Source organism: Pleurodeles waltl, chromosome 8, assembly GCF_031143425.1.
Source record: "Pleurodeles waltl isolate 20211129_DDA chromosome 8, aPleWal1.hap1.20221129, whole genome shotgun sequence".
Lineage (NCBI taxonomy): Eukaryota > Metazoa > Chordata > Amphibia > Caudata > Salamandridae > Pleurodeles > Pleurodeles waltl.
In genome coordinates, this window is record NC_090447.1 from 919,549,985 (window position 1) to 919,568,474 (window position 18,490).

Sequence of the window (18,490 nt, forward strand, 5' to 3'; positions counted from 1 at the left end):
CACATTTTCCTCACATTTTGGTGAGAGAAAGTTCTGGAATCAGAGAGGAGCCACGAATTTCCTTCCACCCATTGTTCCCACAAGTTTCCCGATAAAAATGATACCTCACTTGTGTGGGTAGGCCTAGCGCCCGTGACAGGAAATTCCCCAAAACACAACGTGGACACATCACAATTTTTGAGAGAAAACAGAGGTGTTTTTTGCAAAGTGCCTACCTGTAGATTTTGGCCTCTAGCTCAGCCGGCACCTAGGGAAACCTACCAAACCTGTGCATTGTTTAAAACTAGAGACCTAGGGGAATCCAAGATGGGGTGACTTGTTGGGCTCTGACCAGGTTCTGTTACCCAGAATCCTTTGCAAACCTCAAAATTTGGCTAAAAAAACACATTTTCCTCACATTTTGGTGACAGAAAGTTCTGGAATCAGAGAGGAGCCACAACTTTCCTTCCATCCAGCGTTCCCACAAGTCTCCCGATAAAATTGATACCTCACTTGTGTGGGTAGGCCTAGCGCCCATGACAGGAAATTCCCCAAAACAGAACATGGACACATCACATTTTTTGAGAGAAAACAGAGGTGTTTTTTGCAAAGTGCCTACCTGTAGATTTTGGCCTCTAGCTCAGCCAGCACCTAGGGAAGCCTACCAAACCTGTGCATTTTTGAAAACTAGAGACCTAGGGGAATCTAAGATGGGGTGACTTGTGGGGCTCTGACCAGGTTTTGTTACCCAGAATCCTTTGCAAACCTCACAATTTGGCTAACAAAACACATTTTCCTCAAATTTTGGTGACAGAAAGTTCTGGAATCAGAGAGGAGCCACCAATTTCCTTCCACCCAGTGTTCCCCCACATCTCCCGATAAAAATGATACCTCACTTGTGTGGGTAGGCCTAGCGCCCGCGACAGAAAATGCCCCAAAACGCAACGTGGACACATCACATTTTTTGAAAGAAAACAGAGGTGTTTTTTGCAAAGTGCCTACCTGTAGATTTTGGCCTCTAGCTCAGCCAGCACCTAGGGAAGCCTACCAAACCTGTGCATTGTTTAAAACTAGAGACCTAGGGGAATCCAAGATGGGGTGACTTGTGGGGCTCTGACCAGGTTCTGTTACCCAGAATCCTTTGCAAACCTAAAAATTTGGCTAAAAAAACACATTTTCCTCACATTTTGGTGAGAGAAAGTTCTGGAATCAGAGAGGAGCCACGAATTTCCTTCCACCCATTGTTCCCACAAGTTTCCCGATAAAAATGATACCTCACTTGTGTGGGTAGGCCTAGCGCCCGTGACAGGAAATTCCCCAAAACACAACGTGGACACATCACAATTTTTGAGAGAAAACAGAGGTGTTTTTTGCAAAGTGCCTACCTGTAGATTTTGGCCTCTAGCTCAGCCGGCACCTAGGGAAACCTACCAAACCTGTGCATTGTTTAAAACTAGAGACCTAGGGGAATCCAAGATGGGGTGACTTGTTGGGCTCTGACCAGGTTCTGTTACCCAGAATCCTTTGCAAACCTAAAAATTTGGCTAAAAAAACACATTTTCATCACATTTTGGTGAGAGAAAGTTCTGGAATAAGAGAGGAGCCACAAATTTCCTTCCATCCAGCGTTCCCACAAGTCTCCCGATAAAAATGATACCTCACTTGTGTGGGTAGGCCTAGCGTCCGTAACAGGAAATTCCCCAAAACACAACGTGGACACATCACAATTTTTGACAGAAAACAGAGGTGTTTTTTGCAAAGTGCCTACCTGTAGATTTTGGCCTCTAGCTCAGTCGGCACCTAGGGAAACCTACCAAACCTGTGCATTGTTTAAAACTAGAGACCTAGGGGAATCCAAGATGGGGTGACTTGTGGGGCTCTGACCAGGTTCTGTTACCCAGAATCCTTTGCAAACCTAAAAATTTGGCTAACAAAACACATTTTCCTCACATTTTGGTGAGAGAAAGTTCTGGAATCAGAGAGGAGCCATGAATTTCCTTCCACCCAGCGTTCCCACAAGTCTCCCGATAAAAATGATACCTCACTTGTGTGGGTAGGCCTAGCGCCTGTGACAGGAAATTCCCCAAAACACAACATGGACACATCACAATTTTTGAGAGAAAACAGAGGTGTTTTTTGCAAAGTGCCTACCTGTAGATTTTGGCCTCTAGCTCAGCCAGCACCTAGGGAAACCTACCAAACCTGTACATTTTTGAAAACTAGAGACCTAGGGGAATCTAAGATGGGGTGACTTGTGGGGCTCTGACCAGGTTCTGTTACCCAGAATCCTTTGCAAACCTCACAATTTGGCTAACAAAACACATTTTCCTCAAATTTTGGTGACAGAAACTTCTGGAATCAGAGAGGAGCTACAAATTTCCTTCCACCCAGCGTTCCCCCACATCTCCCGATAAAAATGATACCTCACTTGTGTGGGTAGGCCTAGCGCCCGCGACAGGAAATGCCCCAAAACGCAACGTGGACACATCACATTTTTTGAAAGAAAACAGAGGTGTTTTTTGCAAAGTGCCTACCTGTAGATTTTGGCCTCTAGCTCAGTCGGCACCTAGGGAAACCTACCAAACCTGTGCTTTGTTTAAAACTAGAGACCTAGGGGAATCCAAGATGGGGTGACTTGTGGGGCTCTGACCAGGTTCTGTTACCCAGAATTCTTTGCAAACCTCACAATTTGGCTAACAAAACACATTTTCCTCAAATTTTGGTGACAGAAACTTCTGGAATCAGAGAGGAGCTACAAATTTCCTTCCACCCAGCGTTCCCCCACATCTCCCGATAAAAATGATACCTCACTTGTGTGGGTAGGCCTAGCGCCCGTGACAGGAAATGCCCCAAAACGCAACATGGACACATCACATTTTTTTAAAGAAAACAGAGGTGTTTTTTGCAAAGTGCCTACCTATAGATTTTGGCCTCTAGCTCAGCCGGCACCTAGGGAAACCTACCAAACCTGTGCATTTTTGGAAACTAGAGACCTAGGGGAATCCAAGATGGGGTGACTTGTGGGGCTCTGACCAGGTTCTGTTACCCAGAATCCTTTGCAAACCTCAAAATTTGGCTACAAAAAAACATTTTTGTCACATTTTGGTGACAGAAAGTTCTGGAATCAGAGAGGAGCCACAAATTTCCTTCCACCCAGCGTTCCCACAAGTCTCCCGATAAAATTGATACCTCACTTGTGTGGGTAGGCCTAGCGCCCGTGACAGGAAATTCCCCAAAACAGAACGTGGACACATCACAATTTTTGAGAGAAAACAGAGGTGTTTTTTGCAAAGTGCCTACCTGTACATTTTGGCCTCTAGCTCAGCCAGCACCTAGGGAAGCCTACCAAACCTGTGGATTTTTGAAAACTAGAGACCTAGGCGAATCTAAGATGGGGTGACTTGTGGGGCTCTGACCAGGTTCTGTTACCCAGAATCCTTTGCAAACCTCACAATTTGGCTAACAAAACACATTTTCCTCAAATTTTGGTGACAGAAAGTTCTGGAATCAGAGAGGAGCCACAAATTTCCTTCCACCCAGCGTTCCCCCACATCTCCCGATAAAAATGATACCTCACTTGTGTGAGTAGGCCTAGCGCCCGCGACAGGAAATGCCCCAAAACGCAATGTGGACACATCACATTTTTTTAAAGAAAACAGAGGTGTTATTTGCAAAGTGCCTACCTGTAGATTTTGGCCTCTAGCTCAGTCGGGACCTAGGGAAACATACCAAACCTGTGCATTTCTGAAAACTAGAGACCTAGGGGAATCCAAGATGGGGTGACTTGTGGGGCTCTGACGGGTTCTGTTACCCCGAATCCTTTGCAAACCTCAAAATTTGGCTAAAAAAATACATTTTCGTCACATTTTGGTGACAGAAAGTTCTGGAATCAGAGAGGAGCCACAAATTTCCTTCCACCCAACGTTCCCCCACGCCTCCCGATAAAAATGATACCTCACTTGTGTGGGTAGGCCTAGCGCCCGTGACAGGAAATGCCCCAAAACGCAACGTGCACACATCACATTTTTTGAAAGAAAACAGAGGTGTTTTTTGCAAAGTGCCTACCTATAGATTTTGGCCTCTAGCTCAGCCGGCACCTAGGGAAACCTACCAAACCTGTGCATTTTTGGAAACTAGAGACCTAGGGGAATCCAAGATGGGGTGACTTGTGGGGCTCTGACCAGGTTTTGTTACCCAGAATCCTTTGCAAACCTCACAATTTGGCTAACAAAACACATTTTCCTCAAATTTTGGTGACAGAAACTTCTGGAATCAGAGAGGAGCTACAAATTTCCTTCCACCCAGCGTTCCCCCACATCTCCCGATAAAAATGATACCTCACTTGTGTGGGTAGGCCTAGCGCCCGCGACAGGAAATGTCCCAAAACGCAACGTGGACACATCACATTTTTTGAAAGAAAACAGAGGTGTTTTTTGCAAAGTGCCTACCTGTAGATTTTGGCCTCTAGCTCAGTCGGCACCTAGGGAAACCTACCAAACCTGTGCTTTGTTTAAAACTAGAGACCTAGGGGAATCCAAGATGGGGTGACTTGTGGGGCTCTGACCAGGATCTGTTACCCAGAATTCTTTGCAAACCTCACAATTTGGCTAACAAAACACATTTTCCTCAAATTTTGGTGACAGAAACTTCTGGAATCAGAGAGGAGCTACAAATTTCCTTACACCCAGCGTTCCCCCACATCTCCCGATAAAAATGATACCTCACTTGTGTGGGTAGGCCTAGCGCCCGTGACAGGAAATGCCCCAAAACGCAACATGGACACATCACATTTTTTGAAAGAAAACAGAGGTGTTTTTTGCAAAGTGCCTACCTATAGATTTTGGCCTCTAGCTCAGCCGGCACCTAGGGAAACCTACCAAACCTGTGCATTTTTGGAAACTAGAGACCTAGGGGAATCCAAGATGGGGTGACTTGTGGGGCTCTGATGGGTTCTGTTACCCCGAATCCTTTGCAAACCTCAAAATTTGGCTAGAAAAATACATTTTCGTCACATTTTGGTGACAGAAAGTTCTGGAATCAGAGAGGAGCCACAAATTTCCTTCCACCCAACGTTCCCCCACGCCTCCCGATAAAAATGATACCTCACTTGTGTGGGTAGGCCTAGCGCCCGTGACAGGAAATGCCCCAAAACGCAACGTGCACACATCACATTTTTTGAAAGAAAACAGAGGTGTTTTTTGCAAAGTGCCTACCTATAGATTTTGGCCTCTAGCTCAGCCGGCACCTAGGGAAACCTACCAAACCTGTGCATTTTTTAAAACTAGAGCCCTAGGGGAATCCAAGATGGGGTGACTTGTGGGGCTCTGACCAGGTTCTGTTACCCAGAATCCTTTGCAAACCTCACAATTTGGCTAACAAAACAAATTTTCCTCAAATTTTGGTGACAGAAAGTTCTGGAATCAGAGAGGAGCCACAAATTTCCTTCCACCCAGCGTTCCCCCACATCTCCCGATAAAAATGATACCTCACTTGTGTGGGTAGGCCTAGTGCCCGCGACAGGAAATGCCCCAAAACGCAACGTGGAAACATCACATTTTTTGAAAGAAAACAGAGGTGTTTTTTGCAAAGTGCCTACCTGTAGATTTTGGCCTCTAGCTCAGTCGGCACCTAGGGAAACCTACCAAACCTGTGCATTTCTGAAAACTAGAGACCTAGGGGAATCCAAGATGGGGTGACTTGTGGGGCTCTGACGGGTTCTGTTACCCCGAATCCTTTGCAAACCTCAAAATTTGGCTAAAAAAACACATTTTCGTCACATTTTGGTGACAGAAAGTTCTGGAATCAGAGAGGAGCCACAAATTTCCTTCCACCCAACGTTCCCCCACGCCTCCCGATAAAAATGATACCTCACTTGTGTGGGTAGGCCTAGCGCCCGTGACAGGATATGCCCCAAAACGCAACGTGGACACATCACATTTTTTGAAAGAAAACAGAGGTGTTTTTTTTGCAAATGCCTACCTATAGATTTTGGCCTCTAGCTCAGCCGGCACCTAGGGAAACCTCCCAAACCTGTGCATTTGTGAAAACTAGAGACCTAGGGGAATCCAAGATGGGGTGACTTGTGGGTCTCTGACCAGGTTCTGTTTCCCAGAATCCTTTGCAAACCTAACAATTTTGCTAACAAAACACATTTTCCTCAAATTTTGGTGACAGAAAGTTCTGGAATCAGAGAGGAGCCACAAATTTCCTTCCACCCAGCGTTCCCCCACATCTCCCGATAAAAATGATACCTCACTTGTGTGGGTAGGCCTAGCGCCCGCGTCAGGAAATGCCACAAAACGCCACGTGGACACATCACATTTTTTGAAAGAAAACAGAGGTGTTTTTTGCAAAGTGCCTACCTGTAGATTTTGGCCTGTAGCTCAGTCGGCACCTAGGGAAACCTACCAAACCTGTACATTTTTTAAAACTAGAGACCTAGGGGAATCCAAGATGGGGTGACTTGTGGGGCTCTGACCAGGTTCTGTTACCCAGAATCCTTTGCAAACCTAATAATTTGGCTAAAAATACACATTTTCCTCACATTTTGGTGAGAGAAAGTTCTGGAATCAGAGAGGAGCCACAAATTTCCTTCCACCCAACGTTCCCCCACGCCTCCCGATAAAAATGATACCTCACTTGTGTGGGTAGGCCTAGCGCCCGTGACAGGAAATGCCCCAAAACGCAACGTGCACACATCACATTTTTTGAAAGAAAACAGAGGTGTTTTATGCAAAGTGCCTACCTATAGATTTTGGCCTCTAGCTCAGCCGGCACCTAGGGAAACCTACCAAACCTGTGCATTTTTGGAAACTAGAGACCTAGGGGAATCCAAGATGGGGTGACTTGTGGGGCTCTGACCAGGTTCTGTTACCCAGAATCCTTTGCAAACCTCACAATTTGGCTAACAAAACACATTTTCCTCAAATTTTGGTGACAGAAACTTCTGGAATCAGAGAGGAGCTACAAATTTCCTTCCACCCAGCGTTCCCCCACATCTCCCGATAAAAATGATACCTCACTTGTGTGGGTAGGCCTAGCGCCCGCGACAGGAAATGCCCAAAAACGCAACGTGGACACATCACATTTTTTGAAAGAAAACAGAGGTGTTTTTTGCAAAGTGCCTACCTGTAGATTTTGGCCTCTAGCTCAGTCGGCACCTAGGGAAACCTACCAAACCTGTGCTTTGTTTAAAACTAGAGACCTAGGGGAATCCAAGATGGGGTGACTTGTGGGGCTCTGACCAGGTTCTGTTACCCAGAATTCTTTGCAAACCTCACAATTTGGCTAACAAAACACATTTTCCTCAAATTTTGGTGACAGAAACTTCTGGAATCAGAGAGGAGCTACAAATTTCCTTCCACCCAGCGTTCCCCCACATCTCCCGATAAAAATGATACCTCACTTGTGTGGGTAGGCCTAGCGCCCGTGACAGTAAATGCCCCAAAACGCAACATGGACACATCACATTTTTTGAAAGAAAACAGAGGTGTTTTTTGCAAAGTGCCTACCTATAGATTTTGGCCTCTAGCTCAACCGGCACCTAGGGAAACCTACCAAACCTGTGCATTTTTGGAAACTAGAGACCTAGGGGAATCCAAGATGGGGTGACTTGTGGGGCTCTGACCAGGTTCTGTTACCCAGAATCCTTTGCAAACCTCAAAATTTGGCTACAAAAAAACATTTTCGTCACATTTTGGTGACCGAAAGTTCTGGAATCAGAGAGGAGCCACAAATTTCCTTCCACCCAGCATTCCCACAAGTCTCCCGATAAAATTGATACCTCACTTGTGTGGGTAGGCCTAGCGCCCGTGACAGGAAATTCCCCAAAACAGAACGTGGACACATCACAATTTTTGAGAGAAAACAGAGGTGTTTTTTGCAAAGTGCCTACCTGTACATTTTGGCCTCTAGCTCAGCCAGCACCTAGGGAAGCCTACCAAACCTGTGGATTTTTGAAAACTAGAGACCTAGGCGAATCTAAGATGGGGTGACTTGTGGGGCTCTGACCAGGTTCTGTTACCCAGAATCCTTTGCAAACCTCACAATTTGGCTAACAAAACACATTTTCCTCAAATTTTGGTGACAGAAAGTTCTGGAATCAGAGAGGAGCCACAAATTTCCTTCCACCCAGCGTTCCCCCACATCTCCCGATAAAAATGATACCTCACTTGTGTGAGTAGGCCTAGCGCCCGCGACAGGAAATGCCCCAAAACGCAACGTGGACACATCACATTTTTTTAAAGAAAACAGAGGTGTTATTTGCAAAGTGCCTACCTGTAGATTTTGGCCTCTAGCTCAGTCGGGACCTAGGGAAACATACCAAACCTGTGCATTTCTGAAAACTAGAGACCTAGGGGAATCCAAGATGGGGTGACTTGTGGGGCTCTGACGGGTTCTGTTACCCCGAATCCTTTGCAAACCTCAAAATTTGGCTAGAAAAATACATTTTCGTCACATTTTGGTGACAGAAAGTTCTGGAATCAGAGAGGAGCCACAAATTTCCTTCCACCCAACGTTCCCCCACGCCTCCCGATAAAAATGATACCTCACTTGTGTGGGTAGGCCTAGCGCCCGTGACAGGAAATGCCCCAAAACGCAACGTGCACACATCACATTTTTTGAAAGAAAACAGAGGTGTTTTTTGCAAAGTGCCTACCTATAGATTTTGGCCTCTAGCTCAGCCGGCACCTAGGGAAACCTACCAAACCTGTGCATTTTTTAAAACTAGAGCCCTAGGGGAATCCAAGATGGGGTGACTTGTGGGGCTCTGACCAGGTTCTGTTACCCAGAATCGTTTGCAAACCTCACAATTTGGCTAACAAAACAAATTTTCCTCAAATTTTGGTGACAGAAAGTTCTGGAATCAGAGAGGAGCCACAAATTTCCTTCCACCCAGCGTTCCCCCACATCTCCCGATAAAAATGATACCTCACTTGTGTGGGTAGGCCTAGTGCCCGCGACAGGAAATGCCCCAAAACGCAACGTGGACACATCACATTTTTTGAAAGAAAACAGAGGTGTTTTTTGCAAAGTGCCTACCTGTAGATTTTGGCCTCTAGCTCAGTCGGCACCTAGGGAAACCTACCAAACCTGTGCATTTCTGAAAACTAGAGACCTAGGGGAATCCAAGATGGGGTGACTTGTGGGGCTCTGACGGGTTCTGTTACCCCGAATCCTTTGCAAACCTCAAAATTTGGCTAAAAAAACACATTTTCGTCACATTTTGGTGACAGAAAGTTCTGGAATCAGAGAGGAGCCACAAATTTCCTTCCACCCAACGTTCCCCCACGCCTCCCGATAAAAATGATACCTCACTTGTGTGGGTAGGCCTAGCGCCCGTGACAGGAAATGCCCCAAAACGCAACGTGGACACATCACATTTTTTGAAAGAAAACAGAGGTGTTTTTTTTGCAAATGCCTACCTATAGATTTTGGCCTCTAGCTCAGCCGGCACCTAGGGAAACCTCCCAAACCTGTGCATTTGTGAAAACTAGAGACCTAGGGGAATCCAAGATGGGGTGACTTGTGGGTCTCTGACCAGGTTCTGTTTCCCAGAATCCTTTGCAAACCTAACAATTTTGCTAACAAAACACATTTTCCTCAAATTTTGGTGACAGAAAGTTCTGGAATCCGAGAGGAGCCACAAATTTCCTTCCACCCAGCGTTCCCCCACATCTCCCGATAGAAATGATACCTCACTTGTGTGGGTAGGCCTAGCGCCCGCGTCAGGAAATGCCACAAAACGCCACGTGGACACATCACATTTTTTGAAAGAAAACAGAGGTGTTTTTTGCAAAGTGCCTACCTGTAGATTTTGGCCTGTAGCTCAGTCGGCACCTAGGGAAACCTACCAAACCTGTACATATTTTAAAACTAGAGACCTAGGGGAATCCAAGATGGGGTGACTTGTGGGGCTCTGACCAGGTTCTGTTACCCAGAATCCTTTGCAAACCTAATAATTTGGCTAAAAATACACATTTTCCTCACATTTTGGTGAGAGAAAGTTCTGGAATCAGAGAGGAGCCACGAATTTCCTTCCACCCAGCGTTCCCACAAGTCTCCCGATAAAAATGATACCTCACTTGTGTGGGTAGGCCTAGCGTCCGTAACAGGAAATTCCCCAAAACACAACGTGGACACATCACAATTTTTGACAGAAAACAGAGGTGTTTTTTGCAAAGTGCCTACCTGTAGATTTTGGCCTCTAGCTCAGCCGGCAACGAGGGAAACCTACCAAACCTGTGCATTTTTTTAAACTAGAGACCTAGGGGAATCCAAGATGGGGTGGCTTGTGGGGCTCTGACCAGGTTCTGTTACCCAGAATCCTTTGCAAACTTAAAAATTTGGCTAAAAAAACACATTTTCCTCGCATTTTGGTGACAGAAAGTTCTTAAATCAGAGAGGAGCCACAAATTTCCTTCCACCCAGTGTTCCCACAAGTCTCCCGATAAAAATGATACCTCACTTGTGTGGGTAGGGCTAGCACCCGCGACAGAAAATGGCCCAAAACACAACGTGGACACATCACATTTTTTCACATAAAACAGAGGTGTTTTTTGCAAAGTGCATATCCGTAGATTTTGGCCTCTAGCTCAGCCGACACCTAGGGAAACCTACCAAACCTGTGAATTTCTGAAAACTAGAGACCTAGGGGAATCCAAGATGGGGTGACTTGTGGGGCTCTAAGCAGGTTTTGTTACCCAGAATCCTTTGCAAACCTCAAAATTTGGCTAAAAAAACAAATTTTCCTCATATTTTGGTGACAGAAAGTTCTGGAATCAGAGAGGAGCCACAAATTTCCTTCCACCCAGCGTTCCCACAAGTCTCCCGATAAAAAGGATACCTCACTTGTGTGAGTAGGCCTAGTGCCCGTGACAGGAAATTCACCAAAACACAACGTGGACACATCACAATTTTTGACAGAAAACAGAGGTGTTTTTTGCAAAGTGCCTACCTGTAGATTTTGGCCTCTAGCTCAGCCGGCACCTAGGGAAACCTACCACACCTGTGCTTTTTTGAAAACTAGAGACGTAGGGGAATCCAAGATGGGGTGACTTGTGGGGCTCTGACCAGGTTCTGTTACCCAGAATCCTTTGCAAACCCCAAAATTTGGTATAAAAAACACATTTTCCTCACATTTTGGTGACAGAAAGTTCTGGAATCAGAGAGGAGGCACAACTTTCCTTCCACCCAGCGTTCCCACAAGTCTCCCGATAAAATTGATACCTCACTTGTGTGGGTAGGCCTAGCGCCCATGACAGGAAATTCCCCAAAACAGAACATGGACACATCACATTTTTTGAGAGAAAACAGAGGTGTTATTTGCAAAGTGCCTACCTGTAGATTTTGGCCTCTAGCTCAGCCAGCACCTAGGGAAGCCTACCAAACCTGTGCATTTTTTAAAACTGGAGACCTAGGGGAATGTAAGATAGGGTGACTTGTGGGGCTCTGACCAGGTTCTGTTACCCAGAATCCTTTGCAAACCTCACAATTTGGCTAACAAAACACATTTTCCTCAAATTTTGGGGACAGAAAGTTCTGGAATCAGGGAGGAGCCACAAATTTCCTTCCACCCAGTGTTCCCCCACATCTCCCGATAAACATGATACCTCACTTGTGTGGGTAGGCCTAGCGCCCGCGACAGAAAATGCCCCAAAACGCAACGTGGACACATCACATTTTTTTAAAGAAAACAGAGGTGTTTTTTGCAAAGTGCCTACCTGTAGATTTTGGCCTCTAGCTCAGTCGGCACCTAGGGAAACCTACCAAACCTGTGCATTGTTTAAAACTAGAGACCTAGGGGAATCCAAGATGGGGTGACTTGAGGGGCTCTGACCAGGTTCTGTTACCCAGAATCCTTTGCAAACCTAAAAATTTGGCTAAAAAAACACATTTTCATCACATTTTGGTGAGAGAAAGTTCTGGAATCAGAGAGGAGCCACGAATTTCCTTCCACCCAGCGTTCCCACAAGTCTCCCGATAAAAACGATACCTCACTTGTGTGGGTAGGCCTAGCGTCCGTAACAGGAAATTCCCCAAAACACAACGTGGACACATCACAATTTTTGACAGAAAACAGAGGTGTTTTTTGCAAAGTGCCTACCTGTAGATTTTGGCCTCTAGCTCAGTCGGCACCTAGGGAAACCTACCAAACCTGTGCATTGTTTAAAACTAGAGACCTAGGGGAATCCAAGATGGGGTGACTTGTGGGGCTCTGACCAGGTTCTGTTACCCAGAATCCTTTGCAAACCTAAAAATTTGGCTAAAAAAACACATTTTCCTCACATTTTGGTGAGAGAAAGTTCTGGAATCAGAAAGGAGCCACGAATTTCCTTCCACACAGCGTTTCCACAAGTCTCCCGATAAAAATGATACCTCACTTGTGTGGGTAGGCGTAGCGCCCGTGACAGGAAATTCCCCAAAACACAACGTGGACACATCACAATTTTTGAGAGAAAACAGAGGTGTTTTTTGCAAAGTGCCTACCTGTAGATTTTGGCCTCTAGCTCAGCCAGCACCTAGGGAAACCTACCAAACCTGTGCATTTTTGAAAACTAGAGACCTAGGGGAATCTAAGATGGGGTGACTTGTGGGGCTCTGACCAGGCTCTGTTACCCAAAATCCTTTGCAAACCTCACAATTTGGCAAACAAAACACATTTTCCTCAAATTTTGGTGAGAGAAACTTCTGGAATCAGAGACGAGCTACAAATTTCCTTCCACCCAGCGTTCCCCCACATCTCCCGCTAAAAAAGATACCTCACTTGTGTGGGTAGGCCTAGCACCCGCGACAGGAAATGCCCCAAAACGCAACGTGGACACATCACATTTTTTGAAAGAAAACAGAGGTGTTTTTTGCAAAGTGCCTACCTGTAGATTTTGGCCTCTAGCTCAGTCGGCACCTAGGGAAACCTACCAAACCTGTGCTTTGTTTAAAACTAGAGACCTAGGGGAATCCAAGATGGGGTGACTTGTGGGGCTCTGACCAGGTTCTGTTACCCAGAATCCTTTGCAAACCTAAAAATATGGCTAAAAAAACACATTTTCCTCACATTTTGGTGAGAGAAAGTTCTGGAATCAGAGAGGAGCCATGAATTTCCTTCCACCCAGCGTTCCCACAAGTCTCCCGATAAAAAGGATACCTCACTTGTGTGAGTAGGCCTAGTGCCCGTGACAGGAAATTCACCAAAACACAACGTGGACACATCACAATTTTTGACAGAAAACAGAGGTGTTTTTTGCAAAGTGCCTACCTGTAGATTTTGGCCTCTAGCTCAGCCGGCACCTAGGGAAAACTACCACACCTGTGCTTTTTTGAAAACTAAAGACCTAGGGGAATCCAAGATGGGGTGACTTGTGGGGATCTGACCAGGTTCTGTTGCCCAGAATCCTTTGCAAACCTCAAAATTTGGCTAAAAAAACACATTTTCCTCACATTTTGGTGACAGAAAGTTCTGGAATCAGAGAGGAGCCACAAATTTCCTTCCACCCAGCGTTCCCCCACGCCTCCTGATAAAAATGATACCTCACTTGTGTGGGTAGGCCTAGCGCCCGTGACAGGAAATGCCCCAAAAAGCAACATGGACACATCACATTTTTTGAAAGAAAACAGAGGTGTTTTTTGCAAAGTGCCTACCTATAGATTTTGGCCTCTAGCTGAGCCGGCACCTAGGGAAACCTACCAAACCTGTGCATTTTTGGAAACTAGAGACCTAGGGGAATCCAAGATGGGGTGACTTGTGGGGCTCTGACCAGGTTCTGTTACCCAGAATCCTTTGCAAACCTCAAAATTTGGCTACAAAAACACATTTTCATCACATTTTGGTGACAGAACGTTCTGGAATCAGAGAGGAGCCACAAATTTCCTTCCACCCAGCGTTCCCACAAGTCTCCCGATAAAATTGATACCTCACTTGTGTGGGTAGGCCTAGCGCCCGTGACAGGAAATTCCCCAAAACAGAAAGTGGACACATCACAATTTTTGAGAGAAAACAGAGGTGTTTTTTGCAAAGTGCCTACCTGTAGATTTTGGCCTTTAGCTCAGCCAGCACCTAGGGAAACCTACCAAACCTGTGCATTTTTGAAAACTGGAGACCTAGGGGAATGTAAGATAGGGTGACTTGTGGGGCTCTGACCAGGTTCTGTTACCCAGAATCCTTTGCAAACCTCACAATTTGGCTAACAAAACACATTTTCCTCAAATTTTGGTGACAGAAAGTTCTGGAATCAGGGAGGAGCCACAAATTTCCTTCCACCCAGTGTTCCCCCACATCTCCCGATAAACATGATACCTAACTTGTGTGGGTAGGCCTAGCGCCCGCGACAGAAAATGCCCCAAAACGCAACGTGGACACATCACATTTTTTTAAAGAAAACAGAGGTGTTTTTTGCAAAGTGCCTACCTGTAGATTTTGGCCTCTAGCTCAGTCGGCACCTAGGGAAACCTACCAAACCTGTGCATTGTTTAAAACTAGAGACCTAGGGGAATCCAAGATGGGGTGACTTGTGGGGCTCTGACCAGGTTCTGTTACCCAGAATCCTTTGCAAACCTAAAAATTTGGCTAAAAAAACACATTTTCATCACATTTTGTTGAGAGAAAGTTCTGGAATCAGAGAGGAGCCACGAATTTCCTTCCACCCAGCGTTCCCACAAGTCTCCCGATAAAAACGATACCTCACTTGTGTGGGTAGGCCTAGCGTCCGTAACAGGAAATTCCCCAAAACACAACGTGGACACATCACAATTTTTGACAGAAAACAGAGGTGTTTTTTGCAAAGTGCCTACCTGTAGATTTTGGCCTCTAGCTCAGTCGGCACCTAGGGAAACCTACCAAACCTGTGCATTGTTTAAAACTAGAGACCTAGGGGAATCCAAGATGGGGTGACTTGTGGGGCTCTGACCAGGTTCTGTTACCCAGAATCCTTTGCAAACCTAAAAATTTGGCTAAAAAAACACATTTTCCTCACATTTTGGTGAGAGAAAGTTCTGGAATCCGAAAGGAGCCACGAATTTCCTTCCACACAGCGTTCCCACAAGTCTCCCGATAAAAATGATACCTCACTTGTGTGGGTAGGCCTAGCGCCCGTGACAGGAAATTCCCCAAAACACAACGTGGACACATCACAATTTTTGAGAGAAAACAGAGGTGTTTTTTGCAAAGTGCCTACCTGTAGATTTTGGCCTCTAGCTCAGCCGGCACCTAGGGAAAACTACCACACCTGTGCTTTTTTGAAAACTAAAGACCTAGGGGAATCCAAGATGGGGTGACTTGTGGGGATCTGACCAGGTTCTGTTGCCCAGAATCCTTTGCAAACCTCAAAATTTGGCTAAAAAAACACATTTTCCTCACATTTTGGTGACAGAAAGTTCTGGAATCAGAGAGGAGCCACAAATTTCCTTCCACCCAGCGTTCCCCCACGCCTCCTGATAAAAATGATACCTCACTTGTGTGGGTAGGCCTAGCGCCCGTGACAGGAAATGCCCCAAAACGCAACATGGACACATCACATTTTTTGAAAGAAAACAGAGGTGTTTTTTGCAAAGTGCCTACCTATAGATTTTGGCCTCTAGCTGAGCCGGCACCTAGGGAAACCTACCAAACCTGTGCATTTTTGGAAACTAGAGACCTAGGGGAATCCAAGATGGGGTGACTTGTGGGGCTCTGACGGGTTCTGTTACCCAGAATCCTTTGCAAACCTAAAAATTTGGCTAAAAAAACACATTTTCATCACATTTTGGTGAGAGAAAGTTCTGGAATCAGAGAGGAGCCACGAATTTCCTTCCACCCAGCGTTCCCACAAGTCTCCCGATAAAAACGATACCTCACTTGTGTGGGTAGGCCTAGCGTCCGTAACAGGAAATTCCCCAAAACACAACGTGGACACATCACAATTTTTGACAGAAAACAGAGGTGTTTTTTGCAAAGTGCCTACCTGTAGATTTTGGCCTCTAGCTCAGTCGGCACCTAGGGAAACCTACCAAACCTGTGCATTGTTTAAAACTAGAGACCTAGGGGAATCCAAGATGGGGTGACTTGTGGGGCTCTGACCAGGTTCTGTTACCCAGAATCCTTTGCAAACCTAAAAATTTGGCTAAAAAAACACATTTTCCTCACATTTTGGTGAGAGAAAGTTCTGGAATCAGAAAGGAGCCACGAATTTCCTTCCACACAGCGTTTCCACAAGTCTCCCGATAAAAATGATACCTCACTTGTGTGGGTAGGCGTAGCGCCCGTGACAGGAAATTCCCCAAAACACAACGTGGACACATCACAATTTTTGAGAGAAAACAGAGGTGTTTTTTGCAAAGTGCCTACCTGTAGATTTTGGCCTCTAGCTCAGCCAGCACCTAGGGAAACCTACCAAACCTGTGCATTTTTGAAAACTAGAGACCTAGGGGAATCTAAGATGGGGTGACTTGTGGGGCTCTGACCAGGCTCTGTTACCCAAAATCCTTTGCAAACCTCACAATTTGGCAAACAAAACACATTTTCCTCAAATTTTGGTGAGAGAAACTTCTGGAATCAGAGACGAGCTACAAATTTCCTTCCACCCAGCGTTCCCCCACATCTCCCGCTAAAAAAGATACCTCACTTGTGTGGGTAGGCCTAGCACCCGCGACAGGAAATGCCCCAAAACGCAACGTGGACACATCACATTTTTTGAAAGAAAACAGAGGTGTTTTTTGCAAAGTGCCTACCTGTAGATTTTGGCCTCTAGCTCAGTCGGCACCTAGGGAAACCTACCAAACCTGTGCTTTGTTTAAAACTAGAGACCTAGGGGAATCCAAGATGGGGTGACTTGTGGGGCTCTGACCAGGTTCTGTTACCCAGAATCCTTTGCAAACCTAAAAATATGGCTAAAAAAACACATTTTCCTCACATTTTGGTGAGAGAAAGTTCTGGAATCAGAGAGGAGCCATGAATTTCCTTCCACCCAGCGTTCCCACAAGTCTCCCGATAAAAAGGATACCTCACTTGTGTGAGTAGGCCTAGTGCCCGTGACAGGAAATTCACCAAAACACAACGTGGACACATCACAATTTTTGACAGAAAACAGAGGTGTTTTTTGCAAAGTGCCTACCTGTAGATTTTGGCCTCTAGCTCAGCCGGCACCTAGGGAAAACTACCACACCTGTGCTTTTTTGAAAACTAAAGACCTAGGGGAATCCAAGATGGGGTGACTTGTGGGGATCTGACCAGGTTCTGTTGCCCAGAATCCTTTGCAAACCTCAAAATTTGGCTAAAAAAACACATTTTCCTCACATTTTGGTGACAGAAAGTTCTGGAATCAGAGAGGAGCCACAAATTTCCTTCCACCCAGCGTTCCCCCACGCCTCCTGATAAAAATGATACCTCACTTGTGTGGGTAGGCCTAGCGCCCGTGACAGGAAATGCCCCAAAAAGCAACATGGACACATCACATTTTTTGAAAGAAAACAGAGGTGTTTTTTGCAAAGTGCCTACCTATAGATTTTGGCCTCTAGCTGAGCCGGCACCTAGGGAAACCTACCAAACCTGTGCATTTTTGGAAACTAGAGACCTAGGGGAATCCAAGATGGGGTGACTTGTGGGGCTCTGACCAGGTTCTGTTACCCAGAATCCTTTGCAAACCTCAAAATTTGGCTACAAAAACACATTTTCGTCACATTTTGGTGACAGAACGTTCTGGAATCAGAGAGGAGCCACAAATTTCCTTCCACCCAGCGTTCCCACAAGTCTCCCGATAAAATTGATACCTCACTTGTGTGGGTAGGCCTAGCGCCCGTGACAGGAAATTCCCCAAAACAGAAAGTGGACACATCACAATTTTTGAGAGAAAACAGAGGTGTTTTTTGCAAAGTGCCTACCTGTAGATTTTGGCCTTTAGCTCAGCCAGCACCTAGGGAAACCTACCAAACCTGTGCATTTTTGAAAACTGGAGACCTAGGGGAATGTAAGATAGGGTGACTTGTGGGGCTCTGACCAGGTTCTGTTACCCAGAATCCTTTGCAAACCTCACAATTTGGCTAACAAAACACATTTTCCTCAAATTTTGGTGACAGAAAGTTCTGGAATCAGGGAGGAGCCACAAATTTCCTTCCACCCAGTGTTCCCCCACATCTCCCGATAAACATGATACCTAACTTGTGTGGGTAGGCCTAGCGCCCGCGACAGAAAATGCCCCAAAACGCAACGTGGACACATCACATTTTTTTAAAGAAAACAGAGGTGTTTTTTGCAAAGTGCCTACCTGTAGATTTTGGCCTCTAGCTCAGTCGGCACCTAGGGAAACCTACCAAACCTGTGCATTGTTTAAAACTAGAGACCTAGGGGAATCCAAGATGGGGTGACTTGTGGGGCTCTGACCAGGTTCTGTTACCCAGAATCCTTTGCAAACCTAAAAATTTGGCTAAAAAAACACATTTTCATCACATTTTGTTGAGAGAAAGTTCTGGAATCAGAGAGGAGCCACGAATTTCCTTCCACCCAGCGTTCCCACAAGTCTCCCGATAAAAACGATACCTCACT